Source organism: Strix uralensis, chromosome Z (genome assembly GCF_047716275.1).
Source record: "Strix uralensis isolate ZFMK-TIS-50842 chromosome Z, bStrUra1, whole genome shotgun sequence".
Lineage (NCBI taxonomy): Eukaryota > Metazoa > Chordata > Aves > Strigiformes > Strigidae > Strix > Strix uralensis.
Window position 1 is genome coordinate 53,890,796 of NC_134012.1, and position 14,454 is coordinate 53,905,249.

The following is a 14,454-nucleotide window of genomic DNA, read 5'->3' on the forward strand; positions in this document are numbered from 1 at the left end:
TAATAAATGGTGAATAATTGATTTATCTTCATGATTCCAGTAATTTGTTCCACATTCTGTGTACTTGCTATTTTATTTTCTTTTCAAAGAAAAACCAGCAAGGAATTGATTGACATACTTCGGCTATGGTTATGTACAGTTTTATTTAGGATGGATTTTAGAGACCACACACTTCTTTGTTTTGAAAGTCTGTGTTTCTATTTGAAAAATAACATACATTACTGATCATGTACCTTTTATCATTAAGACCTTTCTTTTCTGTATCAATACCATTTATTGGTAAAAAGCACTCTACAGCTTATCTTCACATATATAAGAAGAAATACTTATGCTGTCTCACATGGTGTGACGTCCAGGAAAAATGGAGGATTGCATGGTGAGCCCAGCTGAGTTACATATCCTCACCCATCCTATGAAATACATCTGAAAAGGGAAAATGATGGCTATTTATTTTAATGATGTTGGCTTTAGGATGGCTTTACGGTTTATTAATCTCCTCTTATTCTGCTTTGTATCAAGGATAAACTGTGAATGTTATTGAAAGTTGTTACAGAAACTGTATGACTATCAAAAACACCCAAATAATTTCCATGTACACAAAATAAAGATGAGTTGCAAGGCCCATATACGTATTCAGTAAATGGAATAACTCATCCAAAATAATTGCAGAAGAAGTTTAGAATATCCAGGAAAAATGGAATCTGAAACTAACAGCAATGCTTTGATTTTCAACTGGTCTCTGCTTTATAATAAGAAGACCTCTTTGGTCATCCTCTAGACTCCATCTCAATAAATTAAAATCTGCAAATAAAAATAAATTTTAAAAATATGATTAAGAAAGTTAAGTGAATGAGCAGAATGCCATTCAACTGGAAAACATGGTAACATATGATGTGACCCAACCTAAAAAGCATATGTGGGAGACAGCAATTGGAGAAATCTGATGTGATTATTAAGGAATGGAGATGATTTGTGGAAGAGAAACAGAACAACGGTAGGAATAACATATGAAGCTCGGATGAGAGAATTAAAATTTAACAGTAAAAGTTGAAGCATATCTGATCTTTGGTATCACTTGATGCCTTACTTAGCATCATAGGAAGTATGAGTTTTCTAAAGAGAATAGCTCAGTGACTCTTCAGATCTTTATAAAGGCAATCTCCCATAAAAACAGCTGATCATGTGACAGACACTCCAGCAAATGTCTATCTTCAAAAGAAATAAAGGTTTTGAGGGCAATTTTTTTAAAGGCAATAATCTGGGTCTTTCAATCTCAAGGCAACTTGTTACTATATCTGATTTAGATTGCAGTGTTGTCTTCAAAAAGTTACAGCACTGGTTTAAAATTTGACATAATGTAACTGTTGGAAGCTGCCTTGAGTGAGTGTAATGTTGAGAGGAACAAATCATGACATAAATTCAAAATTCCTTTGAAGAAATATTCTACTTTTTTTCTTGATGCAAAAGTAGTGCACAGTATTAGTATGTATGACTTCCTGATGTTAAAAGTTAATAATTTAACAGATATGTGTATTTTTTTCTTTTATTGACCAGAAGCTTACTTTAGTCATTGGAAGCCTATCTCCAAAGCAAAGCTAGTATTAGAACCTCAGCAGAATGAGTTTTGAAACACAACTACCAAATCACTAAATGTTAATCTATTTAATCATTGCTTCACATATAGAACTTAAACTGAATTCCAGGTAAGAATTACCACACATTTATAATGAAAGAAGTCTAATAGAAGAACCCAGGAATTATGGACATCATGTGTTTTTTTAAAAATGGAAAACATGTCCCATAGCTGCCTCTATATGACTGGAAGAGCTTACAGCTACAGAAGTATAACTACATAGTTCCCTTATGGATAAAGAAAACCCAAAACCCTGTCTGTTTGCATGCAATGTTATGAAGCCTTTTATCCATACTTGTCAGGCATCATGATTGATGACAGACAGCAGAAAGGATGCATGTGTGCTGTGTTATTGCCGGGTGAGAACAGATTACAGTATTTAGATAGCTTTTATGTCTGGTCACATGGTGGTGACACTATATATCAATGCCAGGTTTAAGACATCATAGAGGTGCTCTGCCAGACCTGGGGAGAAATCTCTGGAGATTAAAAGCTGTTCCTATAAGTGTGATAATTATGAAAGTGACAGGCAATCTGCACTTGGGCTCCATCCACCCTTTACAGGAAATATAGGGTTAGTCTCAGAAGTTCTGTCTTTCCATTAAGAAGGAAATGGACAGGTTCTCTATAAAATACATATTTCCTTTCTTTAGCAGTATGACACAAAAGAGCCCTGTCTGTCAGCTCTGATCTCTTTCCCCTACTGTGTTCTCAGAGGTTGAGCACCTTGATCATGTGTAACACTGGACACACCAGAGCAGAGACACAGCCTCCTGGCTGCGAGGTAGCAGGGCAGCGCCCACCAGCCAGCCCGGTGATGCTGAAGCTTGTGGCTGGACCACACATAGCAGGGATGATGAGTCTTCAGGAAGGCTTCAGTGAATTTCAAGAAGTCACATCTGTTTCGAGCATCCTTTGAACACAATCTTTTTCTTATTTTCATTGCATATTACTAAGATACAGCATTTTTCAGCATCACAAAACAGACCCAGGATCTGAATGTGACCAGCATGACCCAAATCATTGTGTATGAATTTCTGGCTTAAGAAGGAATTGCTAGAAGTGCCTGAAGAGGATAGAGGCAACATGCCTCTCTGTAAGGCAAGGTGTGATCTCTGAGAATCACAGAATGGTTGAGGCTGGCAAGGACGTCTGTATTTCATCTGGTCCAACCTCCCTGCTCAAGCAGGGCCACCTAAAGCCAGGTGCCCAGGACCGTGTCCAGACAATTTTTGCATATCTCCAAGGCATAAAACTTCAGTTTCTCTGGACAACCTGTACCAGTGCCCAGTCACCTTCACAGTGAAAAAGTGTTTCCTGATGTTCAGGAAGAACCTCCTCAGAGTCCACTACTCTCTGACTAGGTTCTTTTAGATATTCCACACAGGGAATGTATAATGTTCAATATCAAATTTACTTATCTGAAGATACTTGATGTTACATAGAATTTCTGATTTAGCAGACTGATACAAAATAGTTACATAATACAAATGTAAGTTACACTTAGCAAAATATATGTAGCCACTGCAATAAACAGTTTAATCATGATGACAATGTGATTCCCATTACTGGTCTCTCTAATATACTCACCATCAACATCACTGGGGACACTGGGCATCACCAATGGCTCTAAAGGCATCTGTGGGTTGAAGGCATCTTAAACCTGTTGCTCACTATGAAATTCTTTCATTAGTTGTTCAGTTTTATACTTTATGTTGGGCTGAGCCACTTATCCATTCCCCCCATGCTGGCCTGTCTAATGCAGGGAGACATTCACACTCTGAATGAATTGAGGGAGAAACCTTTCCACCAACAACTCATCACCACGTAGCTGTTGATAGCTGTAAATCTAAAACAAAGGCCACCCTCTGGTCCCCTTGGTGTTGAGATCAAGTCAGCTTCTTTGCAACACCTGTGGTCAGTCCCAGACTACATTCTTCCCTGAGCTTCACAGTCACATTGCCTTGGCCCATCTTCACTGGGCTTTCTTCCATGGTAGGGGGTTGTTGGTCAGTCACTGTGTCAACATACTGAAAGTGAGCAGACGAGGAGGGGCACCCCTGTGAACACTTGTGCACTGTGGACACCCATTCTTCCCTCAGAATACCTTGCTACTCTCTGTGACATGAGATTCTCTGATGTGTGGAGCAAGTGGGGATGCTGGTGTCCATTTATATGTTAAATGGTAGTAAAGCTTAATTTATTTCTTGGGTTTTTTTGGATATAAACTAAGTATAAATAGTTGTTCTCCTACTTTTTCCCCACATCTCTGGGGATATTCTCACTCACCCATGGGTTTCAACCACTCTGCGCTGGAGCCCACAGGATGAGAAAACTCAAGTGAGACACAATCTATGTGTCATCTGCAGGACACCACATTACAAGGCCAGAAATTTTCAACACCTGACGCATTACAAATCATGTCCCCAGCTCTGGCTCAGTGTTTTTAACACAAATTATTTTGTTGGGTAGGTTTTGGTAAGAAGTGTGTTTCCACCTTTGAACCTTATTCAAATGCGTGTTTCCACCTTGGTTTGCTTCTATGTGACTTTACGTAAACATGGAAAGCTCTCAAACTATATGAAAGATCTGGGATTTCTTAGAATGTGAACTTGATTGTTACCAGAAATCATGTAATCACTTGTGGAACAGTTGCTCCTGCTTTGACTGGTGAAATATAAAGTCAATCTGGGATTCGGGTGTAAAAACAGGACAGGACAACTGGAAAGGGTTTCTTATTGAGACAGTTTATTCCCAGATGTCTGACACTCTACTGGCTGGGTATGTAGTGTGTCTACTTGATGCAGTCTAACGGGTGTTGGGGTCCCAGCCCACCACCTGCAGCAGGAGGGTTTGGTCTCAGAGGTGCGGCTGGTATTTGGGTGTGCAGTAGCCCTGGCATGACCAGAGCAGAGGCTGCTTCCAGCATGGACAACCATGGGAAACCATGTGTGCCAGAAGGGAGGCAGGGTAGCCCCGGCGTCTGCAGATCTGCTGTGCCTGGCTGCAGGGGTGGAAAGGCACGAATCCCTGGCCCTTGTGTGTAGGGTGTCCAGTTGTTTGTGGGAGGTATGCTGTGGCTTGTTAAAGGAGCAGGTGCAGCAGAAGCTGCCTGCTGGAGGCCAGGCACGGCCTGGCTGCACTGTGGTGGTAAAAGGGAGGGACCGCAAGGTTCAGCAGCAGTGGCTGCCCCCCCAGGCTGCACGTGTGGGCTTCTTGTGGAGTGGTTTTCCTTCAAAGCTGGGCCTGGTGAAAATGCAGTGGTTGCGGCCTACTCTATGCTTGCACCTCTTGAGCAGGTGGGGATCATCTTTCTTCAAGTTGAGATTATAGTGGAAGAGGAACTAAAACATGCAAAAGAAGAAGAGTTAGTTGCCAGCCTTTGGAGATGGGAAAACACCAGGACAGGAGAACTGAGTCTTGTAATAGCAAAAGACTGATGTGAGTCTTGGAAAGATCTGCTGGGCATTTGAAACCTAAAGCTTAGGCTGACCAAAAGGTTATGCTCTGGTTCTTTTAAGTAATGGCCACCCTTGTGTTTTCACCTGAGAAATGACCTGAGAAAGAATGCTATGAGCATTTCCTGCCTTTCCTGCTCTCCTCCATTGCCAAGGCATATGTTACTGGAAGGTGAAGCTGTCATGCTGAAATCATTCTGAGAGTTGGTTCGTGTGCAGGGGAAGTGATGTACCTTGCTGTGAGCAGAAGGTCCTGCTGCTTATTCTGCCAGAAATTCCTCAAGCGAGTCAGATGTTTCGGGGTCATGTTGTAATTTGGTGTATCCACAGAAGTTGAGCTGATGAAGGAAACTTTTCATGATGTCAGTTTCAAAAACTCTGTGAGGTTCTTTCCTTGCTATTAAGTTCTTTTTGAAGGCTTCTTCATCAATGACAACACAGATGCCATCATCACTCTACCAAACGGACTGAAACTGGTGACTTTGGAGCATTTTCCAGAGCTGCTTTTTAAAGGTGAGGGATGCAAAGTCATCAGCTTCACCAGAGGTCTCCTCTGAAGAAATGGGATGGATTCTGCTGGTGCTATGGTGCTCACTGTATGCTTGGAAATACTAGATCAGCATCACAAGGTGCTCTTTATCCCATCCTGGAGGGACAGGAGAAGTGGAGTCTGCCAAGTTCGTCCAGAGCAGAAGCAGATGACATTTCTTCTGGAGACGGCTCCCTTTCAAACTTGTCAGAGTTAGACCAAAGTGGTGCCTAGCTGTAGGCATTTCTCTGGGCAGCTGTGCTTGGTCCTGCCAGACAGCAAGCACTAACAAACTGGCACCAGTTGACTGCAGGTGCCACAGGGGAGTTCTCAAATGTCACTGTGTCGCCTGTGCTGCATGGCAGTGACATCACAGCCTGGCACCCGTGTCCTGGCACGCTGCAGCAGCAGGGGAGGAGGCTACTGAATAGCAGTTGTCACTTGTCATTTCCAGAGCTGCAGGTGTTTGGACTCAAGAGTTGAACAGTGAACTGAACTGTCTTGAAGTGTAGGCTATGGCAGGGCAGTGCTGTGTCCCATTGTCTGTAGGAGCTGGTGGACAGGGAGGAAGAGGAAAGGCTGCGGTGTTGGGCATCAAAGTGCCCCACTGTGGAGGTGACCCAGTTGTGCACCTCTTCCACACACAGAAATGTCCTTGTCTCCTTTGCTGTAGTGGTGGCTTTGGAGCTCCTGCTTGAGAGCCTGCTTGAGCGAGTTGTGATGGGCAAAGTTGGGGCTGCAGCCAGTGCCCAGTCTGCTGCATTTGTGGGGTGGCTCCTCCTCTGGGAATTGCCTGGCCTTGGCCATGTGGTGCCCTGAATAGCTGCCTTCTGCCCTCATGTATTTCCTCAGGGTTCTTCAGCTCTGTGTGGAAACGCTTTTCCCAAGCTGTGCAGTGAAGGGAGATCAGTATCTCTGCCCACTTCTTCCCTGTTTCTTCTCTAGCCTAAGAAAGGCTCTGTGGTTTCAGTAGCATTCCTTCTGTCCTGGGCAGTCCCTGTACCCAGGTGACTTCAGCAGTCTCCCCGTGACTGCTCTGTAGGAGCAACTGCAAGTAAAACTAAGTACATTTTGCAAATGGTACAAATTGGAGATATGCAACCATCCCTGTTTCTTTGAATGGGTTCCTATGCTTTTATTTGATATTTAAAATTCAGTAAGAAAATTAACAAAATCAGTAATTTTCTGTCAGTCAAGTCAATACTCTCTGTACTGGTTCTAGTATTTTTTTCTGTAAATGACAGGTTTGATGTAGAGCCAGTAGGAATCAGTGCTTCTGTTCCCTTCAGCATTTGTATCAGGCCCAGGGAGGTTTATGAAAGCGTGGCCTAAGTATGTGGACAATACAGAGAAGGACAATAAGCCTTGGGAGCCTGTGAGCAGAGCTAAGTGACAGGAATTTGGACAGAGCAAGGAGCATCTCCTCCAAGTGCTCGAGCATCCCTGAAGGCCTGACCTGGGCAGATTCAAGTTGCAAAGCAGCTGGTCTTTGCTGTTACCCTGCAGTGCTTTTCAACTCAATAGCCTGGGAAAGAAGGGCTGTGTCTGTTGACTGAGGAAGTGTGGTTGGCCAAGCCAAGAGGACACAGCTAAGGACAAGTTTGTAGCAGCTACTACAACAGTAACTACTACACGAACTGTATAATAATAGCTACTACCAAAAACTAGTACAAGCAACTTGCATGGTGTATTGGTTTTACTAAAGCTCATTGTGCAAACGTGACCATGTAAAAACAATGCTGAGGCACAAGGCTTTGGTATGACCTTTTCTCCATGTCTGGGAGAACATGTCTTCTCTGGTACATCTTTCCTGTGGTGGCTTACCTCACAAGAAAGTCATTCTTTGTGTATTTCCTTATTGAAGCAGAATCTGGCAAATACCATAAGCATGTTAGAAATATCTGTACTTTCAACCAGCTGTGTAGCCAGCTCCCCAGACTGTATGGTTGGTTCTACTATTTGTTCCTTCCAATTTTCAGCAATGTTTTCTAGGCATCTTCCAACATTTCTCTCACTATTAAGTATGTAACCTGAAAAGAAGCTGCTAGAGATTTGTAGTTAAGGATACTGAAATGTTGTAAATGTCACCCTCATACTAAAAAAGTGTTTCCTGATGTTCAGAGGGAACCTCCTGTGTTTCATGGTGTGCCCATTGCCTCTGGTCCTGTCACTGGGCACCACCTGGCTCTGTCCTCTTGGTGCCCTTTCTGCAGATATGTACATACATTGATGAGATCCCCAAAGATGAACCAACACAGTTCTCTCAGCCTTTCCTCACAGAAGAGATGTTCCTGTCCCTTTATGGGGATGTGGACCTTCACTGGACTGTGTTCAGTATGTCCATGGCTCTCTTGAACTGGGGAGCCCAGCACTGGACACAGCACACCAGATATGGCCTCACCAGTGCTGAGCAGAGGGGAAGGATCACCTCCTTCTCCCTGCTGGCAATACATTGTTTAATTCTGCTCAGAATACCATTCACCTTCGCAGCAAAAGCATGTTGCTGGCCCGTGTTCAACTTGATGTCCACCAGGACCCCCAGGGCATTTTCTGCAGTGCTACTTTCCAGCTGGGCAGCCCCCAGCATGTACTGGTGCCTGTGGTTGTTCTTCCCCAGATGCAGGACTTTGCACTTCTTCTTGTTGAACTTCATGAGGTTCCTGTCAAACAGTTTCTTCAGCCTTTTGTCCTGGTACTAAGTCCTAATACTATAACATTTTTAAATTGAACTGGAATCAGCAGAGTTTTTTTAAACTCAGTCTCTCAGCTTGGTATAGAGTACAGTGTTGATTGAAGGCAACATGGTTTTGATGTGTAAGACCAAAACAACATTATGACTTATCTTTGTAGGATTTTTATTATAATAAATTGTGTAGAATACTTTGCCTCACTTTTCTTAGTCGTTTTATTTACACATAATAACTCTTAAAAGCCCACCATCATACTCTTAATATACAGCAAAAAAATAATTGCTTTTCTTAAGAGCTCCTTTTCTCACCTATCAGGCCTCCACAAACCACAACAAATACATATCTGACATTAATATTTTTCTAGAAAAGTCACCAAGTTGATCTGAGAGCATTTTAAGCATTTCAAAGTCATCCTCCATCTATATCTTTGCCAGCACAGTACAAGAGCTTCTTTTCAATTTGCAGTTGCACTGGGGAAGTGTTTTGATTCTTGATTTAGACCGTGGCCTCCCAGAGGTTCCAGAGTTTCTGGCTGAAATATAAAGCTTCATGCTTTATGTTTCCTTTCAACAGAGCAGTAATACACACCACACACTGTGCACCAGTCCGTAGGTTTTTGAAAGTAAGTCAGTCCAGTGCTTATTCTGTGGGTCTTCTGACACTTGATCACTGCTTCCTGAGGGAACAAGTCAAGTTGTATATATTTTCAGCTTCTCTTTATTGCATAAACTATGTGTCACTCTCAGGGAATACTTGTTGTAGTGTGAGGTAATGGACTGGAGAGTCTATGTAGAAAAATCTGAATATTTGGCACCTGGTATTACAGGCTGCAGCATAAAGCCATGCTTGCATTCAAACAAATCCTGTGTTCTCTAGCATAACCTACCCAACAGTGCATGCAGGATTAAATAAAGCCCCTCAAATCAGGAACCACTATTTGTTCTTTCCTGTGTAAAGTCAGTCACAAATGAACGTGGATCTGAAATAATATTTTAACCTTAATAACTCTTTCACACTTTGTTGTATCTTGGAACTCATTGTTTCAAATGATATGCTATAGCCATGTGGGAGGCATGGAGACAGCACAGACAGCTCCAAGCAGACCAGCCTGCTCAGTGTTCACCTGGGAACTTTATCCAATCACTGACCCACTTGAAATTACATGTATATTAAACCTCACTTAATAAAATGCATAATATGGAAATTGTCACCACATATCATTTGCCATCTCTGAAAATCTACAGTGATAAACCGTTCAAGCAAGCCTAAAGTTACTTAAAGAAATACTAATTTAAAATTACAGATCTACAGTTGCAAGCACAGAAGTGTTAACCTTGCTCTTCTCTTTAGACCTAGAGAAGGTCTACATTTTATGTGTCTTTTCTTCCCCCTCCTCCCACCACATGACTCGTAGTTCACCGAAATATGCTTTGTTTCCTTCTTTTTCCCTTTGCTTTTCAGAGGCCTGCTAGGTTCTCTTTTTTGTGTGTCAGTTCAGGCTATAACCCTGCAGTTTGAGTTTATCTTGGCCATAAAACGCAACAGTAATTTATATGCTGCCTTGCTCGGCAGTCCTCTGAGGCACTGCCAGCTGTCTAGCCAGCAGTTTAAAGAAAGAGCTGTAATGAGCACAAGTGTGCAGGGGGTAAGGGGAAGGCACACGCAGCACACAGTCATGTTCCTGTTTCCATAGCTGGTGGTGGTTATGTTTAAATGGCATTACAGCAAGCTGTCAGTATGGAGAGATTCTCTGCACAGGCACTGCACACTCCTCTTGTGGATTTCTCATTCCTTTCTTTCATTCTTCTGTAAAGAATAGATTTAAAGGATGAGACAAAGTCCAGAGCGGCTGTTATGTGATATGGAACGTGAGTTATGAGTGTAAAGTCTTGCTTCCTCCCGCCTTTTTCCCCTTTATCAAGACTAAGCTCTTTGAGCCCGCAGACAAAGCCTGATGGTGATCTTGATGTACTTGACACGGACTTTGATTTTAGCTTTCCTGAGCTCGGTTTTTGATGTAATACAGTTGTGAGTTTTATTTCTTCCATAGCTGTGCAGTACGCTTATTTAAACTTTACCATCACTGTAGTGTTAAAAAACAAAAGAAAAATAAAGGTATTTTTCCTGTAAGTCACTTCTGTCAAGGACTTTTTTCCCTACTGTTGTTTCTAAAACGTTGTCATATGTATATATAAAGCAAAAATTACATGTTCACACAGTTCCTATGTGTTGCAGAAATCCTTCAAATAACCTCGATACTTTCCCTAAAGTCCATTAAAAAATAGTAGGTTAGACTCTGATCTCAGTGAGGCCAGTGCGAATACAGAAAAAAATCCCATGTCATCCCACTACGATCAGTAGAATTCATTTAGCATTACACTGATGCAATAGATGAAAACCTGTCTCAGTGCAACCCTTCCACTCATATGGCAAAATGCTTTCTTTTCCTATAAACTTTCTACAAAATCAAACCATCCAATTTTTAACTGGAGATTTTGGCCTCTTCAACACACCCACAGAAAAATATGGCTTTGATTCTTACACCATTCTCAAATAAGTTGAGAGTTATGATCTGATAAAAGACACTTTCAGTGCAGAAATCCAGTTCTCCCTCAACTCTGACCAATACTGCATAAGCTCTAATTGGCCTTGAGCTAGAATTTCCCTATGCAGTACAACAGGACAAAAACTAAGACTTCTTAAAAAAGGCAGAGTCCTGGAAAATGATAGAATCACCTTAATCATGGCAGAGCACCGGGTACAGGTCAATTCTTTCTTATGTGATGTTTTTAATTGTTGGTCCCCCACACAAGGTACCTTGAAAAGGGAAACCTCCTCATTTGTCACACTCAACCTATCTAAATCCATGATATATAAAGCATTTTGGAGTATCTGAACCCACAATAATGAGCAACTAATCTAGGCTGATTTAAGCTTCATTAGTAGAGGAATTATATACAGATAGCCCACAAGTCCACGTATATTTTGAAGCACAATTTAGATTGAGATCCCATCTGGAAGGTCTTGACTCCTATGCTGTTTATTTTAATAAATCCTGGCTAAGTAGTTAAATGTAATAAAGCCTTCCCTCAAGGTGCAATTTTCACTATGATTCAATAAAAATAAACCTACAAATGCACGATCTCTTCTTTCATGGAGCCCATGAACAGGTTTGTTTAATCATAAAACAAAGTGTCCTAGAGGGGTCAGAAATATAGGCAGGAAGTAACAAAATGAGATTCAATGTGAAAAAGTCAAGTTAATGTGTCTGAGGGAAAATAAATTGAAACAGATATACAGCAGGAAGGAGGCACTTGCAAAACAGTGAAGGTATAAAAGCTCAGTAAGACTAATAGAAAACTCAAAATTAGCAAAGAACTTTTAACAGAAAAGTGGTGGCAAAAGAGACCAATACACTTTATGAAACTGTATGAAAAAGTCATCATTTCTCTTATACAAGAGTTGACAGTCTGTATAGCAGATGTTGAACTCAAACATCAATATTCATTTCTTGGCAACTCAGATAAAACAGGAAGTTGTTAACATGTTAGAGAAAGTTCAGAGAACTTCCATAAATAAAGGATTGAGCAGCATTATCAAAAACACAAATTCTGAGCTTTTTTCTACGGAAATCAATTACAGTATTTCCACTTAAAATGGAAGACTTAAAATGCAGCAAGATCAGCTAAATACCAGTTAATGGCTGCTATGATTAACTGCAGGATACAGGCACCAGGGAGACATCAGAATTACCCAAGTCAAGTACTGACTATGAGTGATCTTCTGAGCCCCTCTTCCTCTTCATCATCCACAGAAAGAAACAAGCTTGGTTCTACAGAAGACTACGTGGTGCTCTGCAGTAGGGAGCTGCACAGGGTTCTTGGTCCAAGAAGGTATAACTGTTAGTCAGAAGATGGAAGAAAGCCAAAATAAATGTAGATTGAATATCAGAAAAAACATCCTTGCTCTGAAATCTAAGTCTAATTTCCCTGAAGACTTGGAAGAAAGTACCACGATGTATCATTTAAAACCAGAGAGTATAACACACTATAAAATACATATTTTAGGAATTTAGATGGTGGTTCTCTCTCTACATGTCTACCCGTTTAGATTACAACCTGATGCGTGTGCATGGCACAAGCTGTGGCTGTGCAGCTCCCTGCTTTGGCTGTAACTGTCTACCAGCCTGCCTTGGATGTCCAAGGACCAAGTAAATTCCCCCACATTTTTCCTCAGTAAAATCATTGGGCCAAAGCACCCTTCACGCTACTTCTGTTCATGGGCTTATCCATAGAGGTCATTTCCAGTAAGCTGCCAGTGCCTACTTCCTAAACTAGCATGAATGGGAGAAATTAACCAGTCCCTCTCTGCTGAAGCAACTAATAGGTGTGCCTCATTCACCAGTATAACATGGGAGAAATTTCATATAAAAGAACAACAGACCATATTTTGGATTCAGAATTCAGGAGTATCTGCATCCTGGATAGGTTAACAAGTCTAGACTTCCACAGGCTGCTAGAAACAATCAGATACTCTAACGGTAATTTAGATATTTGCATTTCATCTGAAATCACTTTAACTTGCTGCTTTATTAATGGTAAGATGCCTGTGTGAAAATGTAGAAAACATGTCTTCCCATCCATGTTTCCCACATTTAAGGTTTTATTTACTTTATATAATCACTTTCTTCCTTGTCACCAGAAAACAAGAAATGACAGGACATACCACTTACTAGAGCAGTGTACAAAAGAAGGAGCCACAGGATTAAAAGTCTGCTGTGTGGATACAGCAGCTTCATTAACATTTCCTCCCTCCTTTCTAAAGATTGAACAAGCAAAGATAGGATTGAACTTCAAAAACAGAATGACAATTATTTTTTTTTTCCTCAGGTTCATCGTCTATTTTTATCTCTGTATCTGCCATCAGATCCCATTGATTTCTTAAACTTGACATCTTTCTGGGTTTCCTCGGGCTCTTTGGATTCAGTTCTAAAGAAATAATGACAAAATTGCTGGAGACACTTCTGGCTACTTTGGATGGATTCAGAGGTAATTCAAGCTTTGCTCTGTCCATACAGATTTTGCTTGTCTGGTTTACAGTGAAGAAATAACATAAATGATAACTCTTAAGTGCCAACTGCTTGCTATCCAAAAATCCAACATTATTCCAGAAAAATCATGCATTATACTCTTTCTCTTACTTTATGTGTTTTCTTCCTTTTAACCAGGAGTGAGTAGGTAAAATAAGCATTTAAATTACCTTTGGGATGATGATAATTCATTGAACAAGAAGGTGGCAGTTCTAGGAATGACAAGAGATTTTTTTGCATGTTCTTGGCAAATATGAGGCATAAATCACCATCTTCCTTTGAAAGATTTTGTTCATATTTTGAAGATTTTCATTCAGTCAGTTAAGAATTTCTAACTTTCAGATAATAATAATGCATTGCATGAGTTATAAAAACCTACTTTTTATAATCAATACTATTTATCAATAGTTTTTATGTTAAGAAATTCAAGGAAAAAGTGCTGAGAAAGCTCTTTTTGATTTTTTTTGATCACCAATCTGATTACAAGATTGCTGGGTTTGAATTTTTTTTTTCTTAGATGGAAACACATTTATAGAGAAAATGGCAGTCAGCAAAGAAAGTAATGACACATAGAGCCTTTGAAAGAAAGCCCCTTTCATGCCCTACAAGTACATAGTCAAAATGAGTAATTGGATAAAGAGCAGATGTCAAAACTAGAAACAGCAAAGTCATGGCAGCAGGCAGAGAACAAAAGAGGTAGAGGTATTTTTAAAAGCATCAGCCACTTTTCAGATGGCCACCTGCTAAGTAAGCTCCTGTCCCCTGATAGTTGAGACAATCCACACAAAGACTCCTGACTGGTTTCTGAAACAAAAACCAACAAAAGATGCAGGACTGCCATTAGCCATCCCTGATTGGAAGCAGATTGTGACCCTGCTCTCCTCTTTCCCCCGTTGGATTTTCCATCTTCTACTGTGAGTCAGCACCTCTTGACTCCTTCTCTTCAGGACAGCTTTCATGAACCCTGGGAGACCTGCGCTTGTTCCCAGTACTCTGTCTGTTGCACTGAGAGCAGCTTTCAGTCCTTCTTGAATCCTTACAGTTGGTTGTTTTGG